Source organism: Sus scrofa, chromosome 9, assembly GCF_054392235.1.
Source record: "Sus scrofa isolate SSC_HxYL_T2T_F1_AM1 chromosome 9, Sscrofa_HxYL_maternal_Yorkshire_Landrace_v2.0, whole genome shotgun sequence".
NCBI lineage: Eukaryota > Metazoa > Chordata > Mammalia > Artiodactyla > Suidae > Sus > Sus scrofa.
In genome coordinates, this window is record NC_139391.1 from 49,563,116 (window position 1) to 49,581,979 (window position 18,864).

Below are 18,864 nucleotides of genomic sequence, written 5' to 3' on the forward strand. Positions count from 1 at the left end.
GGTAGGTGAAAAATACAGCTTCAGTGGATGGTGAAACCCTCAGCAAAACTCGACAGTCCACAGGCTGATTCTTGCTCTAACCTTTCCTCTTTAACTCATTCTCACTAAGCGGTTGGCAATTAAAGTGTCAGCCTTGTCAGGAGGATTTGAAGGTTAGAAGAGGAACAGGAAGAATAGCCAATGATTTACACAAAGAGATGAAGGCGAACACCCACTGCCCAGCCCAACCCAACCCACATGGGCTGAAAAAGGATGTGCGTGCAAGTTGTCAATGATACTGTGGGCGCCTCCATGGTCATTTCCTCTCCTCTGGGTTCATCAGAGTATATCCTTTTTTAGAAATGTAAGGGGGAAAAGATAAAAATATGTTCTTTATGTTATTCTTTTCATTTTCAGCGAGAACAGCTATGTGATTGCAGAGTATGTTTGTTTGGTAGTTTTCCCACTGGGGGTGTTGGCAGAGTATGTTGGGGGTTGGGGTGCACAGGGGCTAGGTAGGCTATAAGCAGAAGTCACCTCACCTTCAGAAAAGCCTCTGACATCCACTGTGTGGGGTCACTTTTGGCCAAGAACAGTGCCTTGAGCCGAAGCTCCCTGCTACCTGTGACAGCCTCACAGCCAGAGCAGCAGGCTCCCATAAAGTCGGCCAGGGACCAAAGATTTTAATGTGTCCTAACCTTGCATCTGGAGACTACATCAGTGCAGAGCTAAAGGCAGATCATAAATTCAGTTTTCAAAAGGCAAAAAACTCCCAAAAACTAATTCTCTCGAGAATCTGAAGGTGTTACGAGTTTTAATAGTTTTACATTTTTTTTTTCAGGGTACAGAAACTCTTTTTGGCTACCAGATGTCCTAGGTACCAAGGTCAATTCTCTCTGCACTATCATCTTACAGAGGCTCATCTTCCTTTACTTCCTCCTCCTTGCCTCTCTCCATCCCTGCCCTTCACATATGTCCCACCTAAAGCAGGCAACTCATCTCCTTAGACTTGCAAAAGGTAAGGACTGACTTATGAAAAGCGTGATGACAATTCTCTCTTTGTGGGCTGGCTTTATGGGGTGGCCTTTTTATTTTCCTTAAGCACTTGGCTATGACGAGACTAAGCAACTCCAAGTACCCAGCAATATGTTAGTTTTGTTTTTATTGTTCAAATTTCAGTTTCCCAGTGTGATTAAAGGAAAGCAAATTACTAAAAAAAAAAAAAAAAAAAAAAGGATGGATGAATGAGAAAAATGAGTATTTTGTCGGAAAAATAGAACTAAAAACTAATTTATATCATTATTATAAAAAACTAGAGTAACACTTTCAGGTGGATAGGAAGAAATATGCACACTGAAACACATACACACTTGCCACAAACTCTTCATACATTTGGATATTTTATACACTAATTCTTAATGACTGACATTGATTCGTCTGTTTTAACTTTTTCCCAGGTTTACAGGGTAATTACAAATAGATTCCTTAATCTGACATTTGACCTCCTCAGTGGTCTGTTTCTGGAGTTTTTGACAACTTCAGCAGGTAAGAAAACCATGATAGTATTTTTTTTGGTTACAGAATTTTTTTTCTTAAAAGTCATTTGATAGCCTGAGGCTGGGGCTGGCTCTAGCACACTCTCTCTCTCTGCCTGCCATTTCCATGCATATTATTTTAAGCTTCTACCTTCTTTCTTTGAAAGAAAAAACTGCTTTTCTTCATTATTTACTTACAAAAAGAGAGGGACCATAAAACAATAGTGTGCATCTGTAACAACAGGATGACAAGTCTCTCTTTTGCCATCCAAAAAAGCTTAATTCTCCTTATAACAGAAGCTCCTCCCAGTCAGTGGTTAATGGCCGATGGATCTAAAGGCAATGGCAAGTCTAACACAAGACAGAAAGAAAACTTCCTGTTTTAAAGATGTTTTATCCATTTGGAGTTTCGAATCCTAGTTTGTGGATTTGAAACACATTTATACAGAACATGACAGTATTTTAGACCTGAGCATGAAATAATTCCATCCCGAGTACTTCAACTTGAGGTCAAAGTCATTTGGGCATCTGTTTGAAGTGTTCCTATAGTTACCTGGAATTGCTAAGTTGGAGAGTACAGTAACACTGGTGTCTGTTGACCATCAACAGCATTGCCTCATCTAAAAACATATAACCTTGAAAGTTCTGCATCCACTAACTCTTTCAAAGCCCCTCCCTTGGAGCTCTGCCCAAGTGACCTACTGTCATTGGGTTTGCTTAACTTGCTGGGCATGGGTTATCCTAATTCTGCTAATAAAATGTGTGACAGCAAGCAGGCTTTCCTTTTCTTTCTTTGGCCTCAATGTATTGTTTTCCGTATTTCTAAGTTAAAGACATACAAGGTCTCTCCTAGCAAGACCAGAATCCAAGGTCTGAATCCTGACTCTGCCATGTACCACCTGAGTGGCTTGGACAAGTTCCCTGAGCCATCATCGCTTGGTTTACTCATCTGTAACCTCACCCAAGGTGGCTGAGAACACTGGAGGAGACATATCTAACATGCTAGATGCTATGCCAATTCTATTACTCTCTTTGAAAGCTGGAGACTGATTCCCCCCCCCCCCGAACATTGTTAGGTCACAATGACTTGCCTGAATAACAGACCTCTGAAGCCGGGTCATAAGAAGTGTCTTAGCTCCAATCCAGGCATCATGGAACAGTAGCTTTGGCAGCCATGAAGCTGAACTACCTGGAGACCACCATTCTGAAGAGGCCAAGCAGAAAGACCCCTTAGAGAACAGAAAGGGAAAGGGATTCCTGCTCAGCTTAAGCTGTTTTCAGCCCCTTGTCATTCATGGCATCTCATGGAGGCCCCCAGATCACCATGTGGAGCAAAAAAGAAGAGGCCCACGTAATCCCATCCAACCGCCCAAGTTGCAGAGCCATTGTCTTAAGTCACCAAGTTTTGGGGTTGTTTGTTACACAAGAGCTAAGAAGACCACACACACAAGATTCTTGAAGGAGAGACAGTACCTAACTCATCTTTTTCCTGTGGTTGTCAAGTACAGTTCCATGGGTGTCTATTCCCTCTTCACTGCCAAACAAAGATTATGCCTGTTGGGAGACAGTTGCTAAGAACTAAAGCCAGAACTTGGCAAAGATGGCACTTAGGAGACCTTTCTGATACTGTATCCAGTTTGTAATAGTACCCTTTAAGGCCTTTAGATAGAATTGCATTAGTCCCCTCCACAGCTGTGGGTATACAAACAAACTCACTCAAGAATCTGGTGAGGTTATGATATTAGGAGAATGCTCTTAGGCCTTCCTTAGAGAACATTTACCCTCGTGGGATTTGCCTTCCTAAGGATGAAGCATTTGGGCAGAAAAAGCAGATCTCCAATTTCCATGAAATAGAGTCAATATACATATTATTTCCATGAAATAGAGTCAACATACATATTATTTCTTGCCCAATCATCACTAGACTAATGCACACAAATTCCATTTGGTTGCCTTAGTAAAACACAGATATGCTGACAGCACCACTGACCTTGTGGCCACTGGCAGAGAAGTATGGCACAGTATCACCTGGGCTGGTTAGGAGGGTTCACACCTCCCAGAAGCTCAGATGGACCATTAGCTGCTCTGAATACATCAACGCTTTGTGATTCTTTTACTTGATTTTTTCCAAGAAAAGAAATTCATTCCGAGGAACGATGGAGAACTTTCAAAAGAAAGGATGCCATCTTTCTTCAAAATGATATTTACTGAAAGAACTCAGAGTGAGAGGCTATTTTCTGTGGGTGAACAGGATGTCTTCCATACACTTTCATTTCTCAGGCTATACTCAGGATTCGAAAGTATAAACTCACACGCAACCTCAGGCTCCCAAATGTTCACACTGACACATCAACAAACCAGTCTTAAAAAGCCAGAAGCAAAAAAAAAAAAAAAATGAAACACACACTTTTTCCATTCAGAATGCGATGTTTTCAGTCAGACCTATAACTGATCTTTAAAGTAATAATTAGGTTAAACAGTTTCAAACCAGATTTTCTAGAACGCTTGAACTGGAAACAATCTTAAAGGCCGCTTTTTTGTTTTTAAGAAGGAGAACCTTTCCTTCAAGAAACTCTGGGGGAGACGTCCCTTGTTGGTCAGGAGTTCAGGTAAGGGGGCTAAGGCCACTGTGGTTACTTTTAAAATGCCTCAGCAGAACCCAGAGCTGAGTATGAGGCAGTTTTCACAGATCTAGGCCCACCTTGTTTTTTTTGTTTGTTTTTTTACACCAATGATGACACTATAAGTCCTAGAGAAGTTTCATGTGAGCCCAGGGTTCACAGAGCTAAGGGCATGCCATTACCAAGACTAGAACCCAGGATTCTCAATCCCCCATTAGGCTCCACAGGTTAACTATCCACTTAACCTGCTAAGACTGAACCAGTGGCATAACGTCATGGCTGTACATCTCCTTCAGAGCAGAGGCAGCTGGCCACCCGGGAACACGTACGCAGCAGGGCACCATTAGGCCAGCCCAGACGGACGTAACAGACAAGCCCAGGCAGCCCCAACCAATCAGCATCACTCAGAATGAGAGCTTTCTAATATGGAGCAAAGATAAAGACCACTGACACCTTTTAGCTTAAAAGACTCACTTCAATCTTCTTTCCAAAATCTGGACTCTGTATCAGACCTAGTCCCTTGCTTGAGAATGACACTTTCCTTACTAAGTGTTCCATCCTTGGCCTTTTAGTGTTTCGCTTCTCCTTAACACTACCCCATACCATACCACCCACATCCATGTGGACATCAAACTACAGGCTGGCTGAACTGAAGCAAGCACTAAGAAGGTTCTCAGTGAATTCCATTAGAGTACATGACTATGCTCCAATTACATAGCTTTTCATGTCCTCACCATATACAACATAGTGATGTGACATTTGTATATGTTACAGTCCATTTAAAGTTGCAAGATACAGGCTATTATTCCATGTGCTATACAATATATCCTTGTAGCTTATTTTACACATACATAGTGGTTTGTACCTTACTTCTAGGCTTTTCCTGCCCTTCCTCCTCTCCACTAGTAACCACTAGTTTGTACCTGCCTTTGCTGTATTTTTCATTTTTTAGATTCCACATTTAAGTGGTAAGAGATAAGATTTTTCTTTCTGACATTTCGCTAAGCATAATACCCTTCAGGTGCATCCGTGTTGTTAAAAATAATGAAATTCTGCCATTTCGCATGACTGAGTAATATTCTACAGTGTATGTGTATCACGTCTTTATCCATTCCTCTGCTGATGAACATTTATGCTTACTTCCATATCGTGGCTATTATAAATAGTGCTGCTGTGAACACTGGGGCACATGTAACTCTTCGAGTTACTGTTTTCATTTTCTTCAGTTATATGCCCAGCAGTGGGACTGCTGGATCATACAGCAATTCTATTTTTAGCTTTTCGAGGAACCTCTATACTGTTTTCCATAGTGGCTGCACCAATTTACATTCCTACCAACAGTATACCAGGAAATCTCTTGTCCACATCATTGCCAACATTTGCTATAGGTTGATTTTTTGATGACAGCCATCCTGAAAGATATAAAACAATACCTCACTGGGGTTTTCATTTGCATTTCTCTGATAAGTGATGCTGACTATCTCTTCATGTGCCTGTTGGTCATCTGAATGTCTTCTTTGGAAAAATGTCTATTCAGGTCTTCTGCCCATTTTTAGATCAGGTTTAGGGTTTTCTGATATTGAGTTGTATGAGCTCTTTATATATTTTGGATATTAACCCCTTATTAGGCATATCATTTGCCAACATTTTCTGCCATTCAGTAGCTTGTATTTTTGTTTTAGCAATGGTTTCTTTTGCTATGTAAAACCTTTTAAATTTAATTAGGTCCCAATTGTTTATTTTTGCTCTTGTTTCCTTTTCCTGAGATAAATATATATGGCTACAACTGATGTCAAAGAGTATTCTATCGTTTCTAAAAGTCTATGATTTTTACGATTTCTAGTCTTACACGTAGGTCTTTAACTTTTCAGTTTTTTTGTATATGGTATGATAAAATGTTCTCATTTCATTATTTTATGTGTGGCTGTCCAGTTCTACCAGTATCATTTACTGAACAGATCGACTTTTCCCCATTGCATATTCTTGAATCCTTTGTCATAGATGAATTGACCATGGTGAGTTTACATCTGGGCTCCCTATTCTGTTCCACTGATCTATAGTTGTTTGCTTTCATTTGGGAGCCAGTACCATATCATTTTATTATAGCTCATAGCACAGACTAAAATCAAGAAGCTTGATACATCTCTAGCTTTGTTCTTTTTTCACAAGATTGTTTTGACTCTTTGGGGTCTTTCACAGTTCCACATAAAAAGTTCAATATTCAGAAAATTGCCTGATTTCACTTTCAAGTTTTGCATACAGAGTTACAACTAATATAGTCTTAGTCATAGTAGGTGTTCAGAAATGAAGACTCGGAGTTCTTGAGTTATACTCTTAAAGCGACCAAAACAAAAATAAAGCACCAAGTTGGAGCCACACCATCTAAACCTCATCTTCCACATTCTCCATGGGTTTGACTAATGTCTTTCTTCTGCCAGATGGCCAGAACATTAAGCCTCACCAGTCCAAACATTTTGAGTAATTCTGGAATTTCAGCTCAATCTCTCCATGCAAGTCAAATATCCACCCACCTTACCCCAGACATGACTTCAGAAAAATAATTCTCCATTTCCAATTATTTCAAACAGTACTACTAACGCCAATTACACTAACTTCCACGCACTATTTAAATGACAGGGTAGTATTATAAAAGATATATCACATATATATCATACATATAGCAACATATTTAGCAATTTAATGTTTGCTTGGAGACTATAAAGTGGAAAGAAATGAAAAGGCTAATATAGCTGGGTGCAAATAACTTTTATAAATAGAAAATTAAAAAGCTAGCAGCCACAAAGCTTTAACTCAGGTTTAACTGAACAAAATGAGCCCACAGTTTTGACCTTACAATGTCACTACTCTGTATAACAACCTGATTAAGCAGACAGGCTCTGAAATTGCACCATTTGTGTTCAAGTTCTGGCTCCACCCCTTATTACCTATGTGGCCCTGTACAAATTAAATTTCTCTGTACCTCAAAGAGTAGCGATGAGGATTAAAATGAGTTAATAAGTGCATGGCTCAGAGTGAGATCAAAATTACTATTAGCGCTTAGCAATTTTCCTCATAGGTTTATTTTATCATAGGGTGTTCACAAGAATTAAATGGCAGTATTGTGTTATTCGTAGTGTGCAAGCAATACTCAATAAATACTACTTATTATTAAATCATAGTAATTTAGAACTGAAAGGAATTTTAAAGATGAACCAGGAGTTCCTGTTGTGGCTCAGCAGAAATCAATCTGACTAGCATCCATGAGGACCCAGGTTCGATCCCTGGCCTTGCTCAGTGGATTAAGGACCTGGCATTGTCTTGAGCTGTGGTGTAGCTCACAGATGCAGCTCGGATCTCGAGTTGCTATGGTTGTGGTGTAGGCCAGCAGCTACAGCTTCAATTCGACCCCTAGCCTGGGAACCTCCATATGCTGCAGTGTGGCCCCAAAAAGAAAAAAAAAAAAAAAAAGATGAACCAAACCAAAAACCACAACTCTCAGGTTAAATATGAGGAAACTAAAGATCAGAGAAGGGAAACGAATTGCCATAGTCATTCAACCAGTTCATCACAGAACTAGGACTTCATTCACTCATGATGTATTCAACAAATGTTATTAATATTATTGATATAAACTTCAGATACAGGTTTCCAGTTTCAGGTATAGTATATAGTGGGAAACAAAATGGACAAAGTTGATAGGATTTGAATCTTAGTCTTAACCCAGTGCATAATACTTAATCCAGTCTATAATACTTGTGGCATGGAGTTAACCTCAATCAAGAATAGACCTGGTGTCAATCTAAAAATTCCTCTAATTAGCTTTATCTTCTTGGATAAACAATTCCCACTCTTTGCACCTCAATTTCTTCAAAGATAAATTGAGAAGGTTGTTGTAAGGGCCATCCCAGATACATTAGGTAATTATTCTTTCAACGCCTTGGTCTCTTACTTGTTGATCTAATCCTTGATCCATTAGAGCATACCAAAGATCCCCATCTCCAAGAGATAATGAATTAACACCTATTGAAAACCTACCGGATACAGTCAAACCAAGTTTCTGTTTTTATAGTTAGACAAGTTCAGATGGTAAGAAACAGAATAATCCCTGTTTCTGAAGCAAACACCACAATTTCCCCACAATTTCCCATGTACTGAGATGTTTCTCTAATTGCAAAAAAACATTTGGTTCATTTAGTGAAGCTGTTCCATGGAGAGGTCTGCAAACCCAGTCAATTGGAATGAGGCTGATGACAACACAAGCCTTGTAGTTTTCAAGGTAAAAGTAAATACAAAACACCTAACTTTTCAGACACTCCAGTTTCAACACACCTAACTTTTCCGGCACTTCATCTGAGAAAAAACCAGTAATACTGTCAGACAGATAGGGAATCTTAAAAACCAGTGTGTGCATTAAATATTTAGCCTCTCAGAGACCCTCAGGATAAAATTTTAAGAGTCTTCTCTTGTGGTTTTCTTTTGGTTTAAATTCAGAATAACAAGTTCACTATAATTTTCAAGCTATTGAGATGTACTGTTTAAATTAGGTATGATTATCATGTGCAGTAGACCATTTTCAAAGGTAGCATTTTTTTTTTTTTTTGGCTTTTTGCTATTTCTTTGGGCCGCTCCCATGGCATATGGAGGTTCCCAGGATAGGGGTCGAATCAGAGCTGTAGCCGCTGGCCTACGCAAGAGCCACAGCAATGCTGGATCCGAGCCGCGTCTGCAACCTACACCACAGCTCACGGCAACGCCGGATCATTAACCCACTGAGCAAGGGCAGGGATCGAACCCACAACCTCATGGTTCCTAGTCGGATTCGTTAACCACTGCGCCACAACGGGAACTCCCAAAGGTAGCATTTGAATGATCCCCACTGGCACTCATACCCTGTGTAGTTCCATCCCCTAGAACATGGGCTAGACCCCAGTGACTTGATTCTCATTAACAGAATACAGCAAAAGTGATAGAATACAGCTTTCAACATGAGGATACAGAAGGCCGATTTTTGACTTGCTGGATTCTATCAACTTCTCAGTCCCCATCCTTCGAGGAAGCAAGCCACCATGTTGGAGAGACCCACATGGCAAGAAACAGTTGCCTCAAGACAACATCCAGTGAGGAACTGAGGCCCTCAGAGCAACAGCCCAGGAGGAACTCTGTCCACGGCCACACAAGCTCGGAAGCAGAACTTCCCAACATGAGACAAGGTGACAGCAGCCCAGCCAACACCTTGATTGTAACCGAAAGAGATTCTGAAGTAGGTGACCAGGACGTGCTGAGATGGGCCTGGATTCTTAACCCACAAATACTGTAAGATACCCAACTTAACCCACAGACACTGAGATATTCAACATGTGTTGTTTTAAGCCACTCATTACAGGATAATTTTTTACAAAGCAATAGACAGCAAATATATGATTCCAGACACCACACACACCCTCCTCTTAAAAAATCAGTCCTAGTCATCTACAGGTACTAAGACTCTTCATAAACAGGCTGGACACTGACTATTTCTTGAATCAAACCAGATGAAGGCAATAAGCTCATTGACAGGTTTACATCCTTCCTTCCCAATATAGTGAGTCTGAAACTGATTTCTCTATAAGCCTGGCCTCTCCTACCCAAAGTAAAACGTAGACTTCAGCTTTTCCAGGCTTTCCCATCATCCCCTGTTCTGTGTAATTCTTAAAATAAGAACTCTTTATTCCTTATTTGTAAATACCTCAAGACATATTAAACATTGGCTACATGACTATTAATCTTTGCTGTCCCATTTCTCATGGGGCTGGAAGTGGCCTCTCTACCTCTGGCCACTATGGGAAAACTTGCTCCATTCTTATATCTACTTGGAGTCAGAAAGCTGCTACCCTATTGAGGATAGAAAAAAGAATCCCCTGAAAATAGTTTTTTTAAACCCATGGAAGAGATTTTACTGATCATGCTGACCTTCCAAAAGACCACCAGAAAACTCAAGTAAAGCTAAGTTTATCAGAACCACCGCAGTAAGACAAACAAGCATCTTAACTGGAATAATAAAGGATAATAAAGGAGATATTATTTATAAAGTTTAAGGGTCTGAGTTGCATTATTTTAAGACAGGTCTTAGGAGGCATGGAACTGGTTGAGACTGAGCAAAGTTCATGACACAGAGCTTTGGAGTAGTGGGCACAGCATATCAAGGGTCTTACAGTGAGCCTTGATGACAGCCTAACAAGTTTTGTCAGTTTGGTTTTTAGGGAAATTCACATAATATAAAATTAACCATTTTAAAGGAAATAATTCAGTGGCAACTTGTACAGTCTTAATGTTGTGCAATCACCTCTACCTAATTCCAAAACAAGCAAACAAACAAAAAAAAAGCACCAAACCCACAGCAGTTGCTTCCCATGCCCGTACTCCAGGCAGACTTTATCAATTTACCTATGCTGGATTATCTCATCTAAATGAAAAAATAGACAACCTTTTTCATCTAGTGCACTGTTTTGATAAATTGTTTTAGTTGGTCTACAGTCTTATCCTCTAAGGGCAAATACTACCTGGAGTAGTTTTTTTCCTGGTTCCACTATTGCTTGGCACATAATTGTTAAAGTATGATTCATCACAGAATTACATACCACAGGGACGAGAAAGCGTGTTGGCTTTATTTCTAAATTCCCCATTTTGGTCACTGCTCATGTTTACAGATATGACCAATCCACATCTGCATGGGTGTCTGACAGTTTCCGATAGTAGTTATTCCAAGCCGTAAAGTTATCTTTTAAGTTATCCTTCTGTTCTAGAATATCACTTCTTGGATCATTTGACTGGTGCACAGTAGCATTTAAGACTCTGGAGACAGTATTTTTGAGCACTGAAACAGAACAAATACTTAAGAATATGAGAGTTTTCACTTTCCAAGACTGCTCAAATTACATCATGAAAAGAATTTCCATTCCCAATGCTAAGAGACCCAAGAACCAGATACGGGAGTATTAACTAATTTAACAATGTCGTGATTTCTTTGATCCTTAGATCTTGGTAATATTAAAGATACTAGAAGGTCTACAGAGACCTAAGTACAAAACTCTTCTCATGGGACACATTTTATCTCTAGGAGGCCAGCATTATACAAGTTCTATGATGGTAGTTAATTTTGTCTGACTCTGCTGTTCTCTTCCAAACCACAACATACAAGGCCTTCCCACGTTGTGGAATTGTAAAACAAAGAATGAAGGGGCCTGAAGGCAGAAAAGGCAGTCCAGGGTTCCCCATTCACTTCTTAAAGGCACTGAGCTCTAAACAAGACCCAGTTTTTCTCCTTCTTGAATTACATGAGCTAAAGATGTCTCCTTCTGAGAAGAAAGATTCATGGCCCAAGATAAACCCTTGATGGTACCTCAGACTATCCTGTATATAAGCATCAGGTGAGCAAGCTAACAGATCTCTGCCCCATTTGCACGTCATCTTCAACAGGCTTTCCCACTGCAAATTCATCTGCAGGCATTAGGGACATCCAATGATCTGTTTTCAGGAAGAAATACTTCAATGGGGTTATCAAATAATATGAGCAAGTAACTGGACCACACATCAAGTGATACTGCACCACGAGTCTAAATTTGCGATGCAGAGTGATCATTGGGTATAGCTAAATCAAAATAACTTGGAGTTTAAGTAATAAACTTTTCTTTTAAGGTCTGGAGTAAAAACAGCAAGTATCCAAAAACACAGCATTGTTTCTGAAATCATTCTCAAGCTCTAGTTCTAAAAATGTTTGATTACAAAAGATCTAATTTTTTCTACTATTCTTCCTTTTAGAAGGAGAAAGAGTCAATCTTTGTGCTACCTAACAGCCATACCAGGAAACCCAAAGATAGATTTTGGTTTTAACGGCTTAATTCTTCTGATTTGGGGATTTTACCTTAGAAAGCTAAAATGAAGAAGGGATGTCAAAGGAAATAAAATGGGAATAAAAACCATATCCAAAGGCAAAAAACAGGTATAGGCAGTATTTTTCAACTCACAAGAAAGACAATGATTATTAGAAATTTAACTTTTGTCTCAACAAAAGGGGAAATATGGGTCAAAATTATTCAAAATATGACCAAAATTTAGGCACTTAGCAGAATATATAGGCAATGAAAAGGAACCTCTTATTTCAATGGAGAATAACCAGATTTTTTTTTTAAAGAAAACCCAAATATATCTTAATTTTACATTTTGTATATATGTGTGTCTATATGTGTGTGCATATATATACACAGAGTCTATCATCCACATAACAATTTGCAGTGAAGGATTCACAAGCCTTAGGATAAATCTGTTAATAATGAGCCAACCTTCTAAATAATGTTTAACTCAATTCAGTTTCCTTTAACATGCTAGCATTATAAACCAAGCAAAGCAATTTCGCCTTCCTCAAACCCTTCATGTTTAGTTTTCCTTCACATAATCTTATATTACATTTATCTTTAAACTTCTCGAAATAACCCTAATATACCTTTATACATATTTAGACATAAAAATGTATACTTAGACATATACAAGTATGTAACTATGAAAATAGATTTTATCAGCACATAAAACATATACATGTGGGAGTTCCCATCGTGGCACAGCAGAAACGAATCTGACTAGGATCCATGAGCACACAGGTTTGATCCCTGGCCTCACTCAGTGGGTTAAGGATCCAGTGTTGCCATAGCTTTGGTGTAAGTCACAGACAGGGCTCAGGTCCCTGTGTTGCTGTGGCGTAGGCCAGCAACCACAGCTCCCTTTTGACCCCTAGCCTGGGAACCTCCATATGCCATGAATGTGGCCCTGAAAAGCAAAAAAATATAATAATGTATACATGTGTATATGAGTATAATTAAGTTTACCATCCTAATAAACTATAAAAAATTTCCTTAAAGGGCAAACAAACCCTATTTATTTTGCATACATACTTATATTTCTCTAAAATTATTGTACCTAGTATTATCTCGACAATTCATATAATTACTCCCTTATGAAATTAAGCAGCTTTTGCTTTTCCAGACCTAAGAGAGAACTGGAAGACAGGAACCAAAAACAAACTACCTAATTTTTTCTACACACATTTTATATCACTTTGATGCTATTTAAAGTAGAAAAATAAGTATATACACCACTTAAAGATATTTTCATATATTGTTAAGATATAGTCATTTATATATAAAATAAAGGTCAATTAGGAGTTCCCGTCGTGGCGCAGTGGTTAACGAATCCGACTAGGAACCATGAGGTTGCGGGTTCGGTCCCTGCCCTTGCTCAGTGGGTTAACGATCCGGAGTTGCCGTGAGCTATGGTGTAGGTTGCAGACGCGGCTCGGATCCCACGTTGCTGTGGCTCTGGCGTAGGCCGATGGCTACAGCTCCAATTCAACCCCTAGCCTGGGAACCTCCATATGCCGCGGGAGCGGCCCAAGAAATAGCAACAACAAAAAAGACAAAAAAAAAAAAAAAAAAAAAAAAAAAAAAAAAAAAGAATTGCCGGAGTGGCTCAGTGGAAATGAATCCAACTAGGAACCATGAGGCTGTGGGTTCGATCCCTGGCCTTGCTCTGTGGGTTAAGGATCCTGTGTTGCTGTGGCGTAGGCTGGCAGCCGTAGCTCTGATTCCACTCCTAGCCTGGGAACCTTCATATGCCGCAGGTACAGCCCTAAAAAGTTTAAAAAAAAAAAAAAAAGAATTTCCCAAGAAAGTTTATGGATTAGTTAACTTATTATTAACTGGCCATTAGTCTAAAGTGGACTAAACTATGGAAATTACAATTTAAGCCAATATGTCCCCATGACTTACAGCATTCTAAGAATTCACATCACCCCTTTTAAAAGACATGTACCCTTACAAATTTAAATGATTCTATATTCTTGCAATCTTAATTTGTAGAAATAACTTCCTGAGTTATAGAATTTATGTAGGAATTTTAAATTTTTAGAGAAAATCTTCCATCATGAGCAACTAAATCCAAATCTTGTCTTAAAACATTGTGCTAGCATTAACATGTTGCTAAAATCAGGAAGAAGAAACAGTCATTTTTAAGCTAAAGTTAAATCTTTCTAATTTCACCCAGAGGCATCTGTTTATCAGGAATATCACAAAGTTATTTTTAGTACACAATAATCTCTGTATCCCTATTTCAAAAAATGTACCTGTAAGCTGCCTCAGAGGCCAGAAACAGAAGAGGTCTGTTTCCCTCAGTCCAGACCCCTGTGCTGAGTGAGTGTGCAATCTACAGAAGTGACCGTCTCCACTGTGTACCCGGACTCCTAGGACACGTCTCTCCTGTTTTTCTCCACCAGCAGGACTTATTACCATAAATAAGCAGAAAAGTACCCCTTTCTCTCACTCTCCCCCTCTCCTCACATGCACACAGTCTTGCCTGTACACCTCCACCCTCACCAGTGATTTCCATTCTGACTGTACAAACAGACCCTCTTCAACAGCCCTGATTCTCCTTTCAAGGAGCCCCGATGCATGCGGGAAGTAGACGATGATGGGACACTCTGCCTGAAGATGCCATTCCAGCAATGGTCCTGACACCTTGATTGATCCCTCAGAAACCAATGTCATCTTGAGCCAAGTCCTAACCTGATGACAGAGCCACTGCTTGTACAAGCTTCAAGTGTCACTTATGTCAAATAGTCTATTTTTTCCTTTGCCAAAAATGTCCTGTCTTCTCACCAGCCCTTACATACACACCCCTGAAAATTAAAATTAAAAAAAAATTTTTTAAAAATCGGAGGACTTCTTTTTACATACCAGAAGTCCACCCTTCCCACTCTTACATTTCACAACCACCAAGACTGCCCACTGACGGATAATTGAAAGAAATATGAGCCAAGTGCCTATTAATACTCAGCAACATGTATGAAATATCCACCACGTAGTAATCACTATTCTCTTAATATACACTGTCATGTACAGAATCTACATAACATGGTACATAGTAACTTCAGAGTAGGCGATGTTATTTCCACTTCTATGGTTAGGAAAACTGAAGCTCAAAAACTAAGTTAAACTTGCCCAAATTAGAACACCTCTAAGGGTTTAGAGTCCAAATCCTGGTTGAAGCCATGTCCATCATGATGGCAGATGCACTTTTTACCGCCTCTTCCCAGAGGCCTTGGTGTTTTCCCATAAATGAAAACTTCGAGCGGGCCAACCTGGCTCCCCCTGTGCCAGCCATCCTGCCCACACTGAACCCAGGGGCTAAGCAGCTATTATGTGTATGCCCCATGCATGGCACTGCCCCTCAAAGACATGTTTTCTGAAAGTTCTTCTAGAACTTGGAAAGAAAAAAAAAGTTTCCTGACACCACCACAGGGACTGAAACTCCGGTTAAAGGATATACTAGTCGTCAGCCAACTAGGTAGGGGCCCAGGCGTTTTTATATAACGCAGGAGTTAAGGGTGATTCTCACATTTCTATATGGTGGAAAATAATTTTTGTAGTATTTTTTGACAGTTTAAAATGATACGAAATCCAGTTTCCAAGGTTCATAAATATCGCAACACCCACACGCGTTCCCTTTGGTGCTGTCTAGGGCGTACGCTTTTACATTACAGCAGCAGTGCTGGGCGGGTGCATCCGAAATCCTACAGCTCGCAAAGTCCAGAACACTTATCTGGATCTTTACAGAAAAAGTTTGCCAAGTGCTGGTATAAATGATTTTTAATAGAACCATTTTAGAAGCAAGCGTTTTTATTTTTGAGAGTCCAGGGATAAACGGATGTTTGAGAGTCCAGGGATAAACGGATGTTTAAAACCAGAAGTGTTGTCGTGGTGAAGGGAAAACAAAGCCCAGAAAGGAAAAAGATCTATCAGCCTAGTAAAGTGGCTTAAGTCCACCGTAGGCTTGGGAAATAAAATGCCAACTCTCCACTTTAATCAATTCTAATATGAATAAAATGATGATAATAATTAACGTAATAGCTAGCATAATAGCGCTTCATACAAGCTTGGCATCCTGTGAAGCACCGTGCATGCATTATCTCAATGTAACCCTTATCATGATCCTACATGATACTCCTATTACTCTACTTCTCAGATGAAGTTAAGGAACTGAGAGGTTGAGTCATGTGCCCAAGGTTGCAGGATGTGAACTTAGAATCTATAGTGTGAAGGGGCAAAAACTCTTTACAAATTATTACTATCCCTTTAAAAGCACTCACTTTCACCAAACATGCCAGTGTTGATAGCAAGAGCTGCCTAGGATCTTCTTTCAGAATGGTCCCAGAGCTTGAGGCTCAGTACTTGATGTTGAAGGCAAAAAGTTTCCAGCCTTGAGGGGGCATTTGATTTTATAAGTCATGTGAGGTCAAGTCTGGTGAGTGATGAGGCTGGATGGCAATGACTGGGATCAAAAATAAGGTGCTCCTGTCACTTTGAGTGGTGATTTTTCTTGGCGAATCTCTTCGCCTAACTGAAGAGGTAATTCCAAGAGAAATACTAATAGAAAAAAAAAAAAAAAAACTCGGAGCTTCCAACCAAACTATCAGTCATTACTTTAAGTCAGTGAAAGTTTAACCCTAATATTCCATTCTATTTTTAATACTCAAATATAAAATTGTAACCAATTCTTAATAGTACAAGCAACTCAAGCCATCCTGAAAGACTGGATTTTAGAATCAGAGAGGTAAGGTTCTCATCCTTCATTCCATCACTGCTGGCTGTAAGGAGCTTGAACAACTTCCCAGAGCCTCAGTTTCTCCAACTTTTATAGATACTTTCTAACTTTCTCCAAAGGGATTCTAGGAGAGAATTAAGCCTAATACCCCAAAGCATTCATTGTATACAACTGAAACAGCATGTAAAACACTGACCAGCTTTGGAGTGCCCATTATGATGCAGCGGAAACAAATCCAACTAGGAACCATGAAGCTGCAGGTTCTATCCCTGGCCTCATTCAGTGGGTTAAGATCCAGCATTGCTGTGAGCTGTGGTGTAGGTCCCAGACGCAGCTCGGGATCTGGCGTTGCTGTGGCTGGGGTGTAGGCCAGCAGCTGCAGCTCCGATTAGACCCCTAGCCTGGGAAGCTCCACATGCCACAGGTGCGGCCCTAAAAAGCAAAAACAAAACAAAATCCAAAAACAAAAAGAAACACCCCACTGACCAGCTTAAGTTGGTTTTGCTTCTTTGAAATAAGTTGTTAAATGCACAGTTATTTTACAGATATAGCCCTGAACATGTGCAAGATAGGAACCCATGTCTCCAGGATGACCCCTGAACCAAGTATCTTCAGTCCATGGAAGTTAAAGAATAGAAATGTTGGTACTGGAGCCCTTACAAGAAGTCCTTCAATAAGGAAAATCTGGCTTCCAACAAAAGGAGTAGTTTATACAGACTGATTCTGATTCAAGACTAGTCCATCAGCTTCCAAGTTTGGAATTTCCCTGTTTGGCCCTGAACTGGGGAGACAGATTTGAACCCTGCCTCTTGCTTCCTTGCCAGTCGACCTCAAAGTTCTTTCTTTTCTCAGAAACTGGTGCCACAGTATTGACTTTTATGTTCGTCATACAGCAAGCCCTATGCTCATTAACACAGTGAACCTATTTCTGTCTGTGCATCTAGGATGGTACTGGTTGTTTACTATCCTTAAAATGATGAAGCAAATTATCAGCTCATTTTGTACTGTACTGTTCAGATGAAGCCAGGTGCCACATCCGGACCACACAAGGACTCTACAGAACATAAATGAAATAAATCACCACCATCATCTATAGCACATGGAAGGTACTCAGGTCTATTAGCCCCCTTCCTTTTCTACAGCAGGTTAGAAAGAAACTGGGCTGAGGTTCTCATCAAAGATGACACCACTGCCCTTCCACATTGGGATTCTCAAGGCCAGCCTCCTGGCACTCATCTGTTCCAGAAGGGTAATTCTTTTCCTCTAAGAAGGCACTTTTGAAGAAGATAAGAGTAAGATACTGAGTAGCTGAGAGGAGGGGGCCAGTGCACGCCAGTGGGCATTCAGTATCCTACTCTTCCCTTCTGGAACAGAGGTCACCTCCTTTAACGAGGGAACTAAAGGGATCACACTGGTGGCTCTAATGGAACTGGCAAGACCATAAAGTTAACCTTCCCCCCAAAGGGCAGCACCTTACAGTTACTTCTCCCCTGAATGTTATCATCTGTTTAATTGTTTCTTTCCACTTCTCAACTGAAAGCTTCTGGAGGGCAAGGGCTAAGACTAGATGTCTTTTTTGTTTTGGTAACCTTATAGCCATAATGCCTAGCACAGAGCCAATACCCATGATGTCTGTGATGAATTAACAACAGTTGCCAACAAAAGCCAAAAGGTGTGAAACTAGAAGAGAACTATGGTTAAAAAAAAAAAAAACACCTCGCCTTTCACGGAACTTTCAGCCTGCAAGGCACTTTAGCAAGAGAAATTCTCCCAGACCAAGGAGGAGGAGTTCCTCACTTCTCAGAGCATCTCATATGTAAGTTTCCTTTGACAAGAGGAGAGGGCGACAGGATGGCTGCATATCTATCCCAGGCAGCTCACAGGCAAGCTGTCTGCCACCTCTAAGGAGGTGGGACAACTTTAGACTATGTTCTAGCATTTCACAAGCCTTTGGATGAGAAGCTCTCTAACCCCAGGTCCTCACGTGACCTCTAACATCCACCTGTCTCTTCTCACAGCTCATCTAGTCAAGCTGGGCTCAAAATACCCCTCCAACCGCCCAAGGAAACCTTGTCTTTGTCTTTTCAAATGATGTCCATGAT

The 18,864-nt window shown here is 40.1% G+C and overlaps 1 protein-coding gene across 3 annotated transcripts in view; it reads right to left on the minus strand.

The window, feature by feature from the left end:
• Nucleotides 1-18,864, minus strand: part of LOC102164776 (uncharacterized) — a 441,263-nt gene that overhangs the window by 335,701 nt on the left and 86,698 nt on the right. For all 3 annotated transcript variants that reach the window (XR_014815509.1, XM_084976403.1, XM_084976401.1), the window contains exons 2-3: nucleotides 11,514-11,638; nucleotides 10,753-10,988 (exon numbers count right to left, since the gene is read on the minus strand). The gene's annotated coding sequence lies outside the window, so the exon portion shown is untranslated. The remainder of the gene's footprint in view (nucleotides 1-10,752; nucleotides 10,989-11,513; nucleotides 11,639-18,864) is intronic.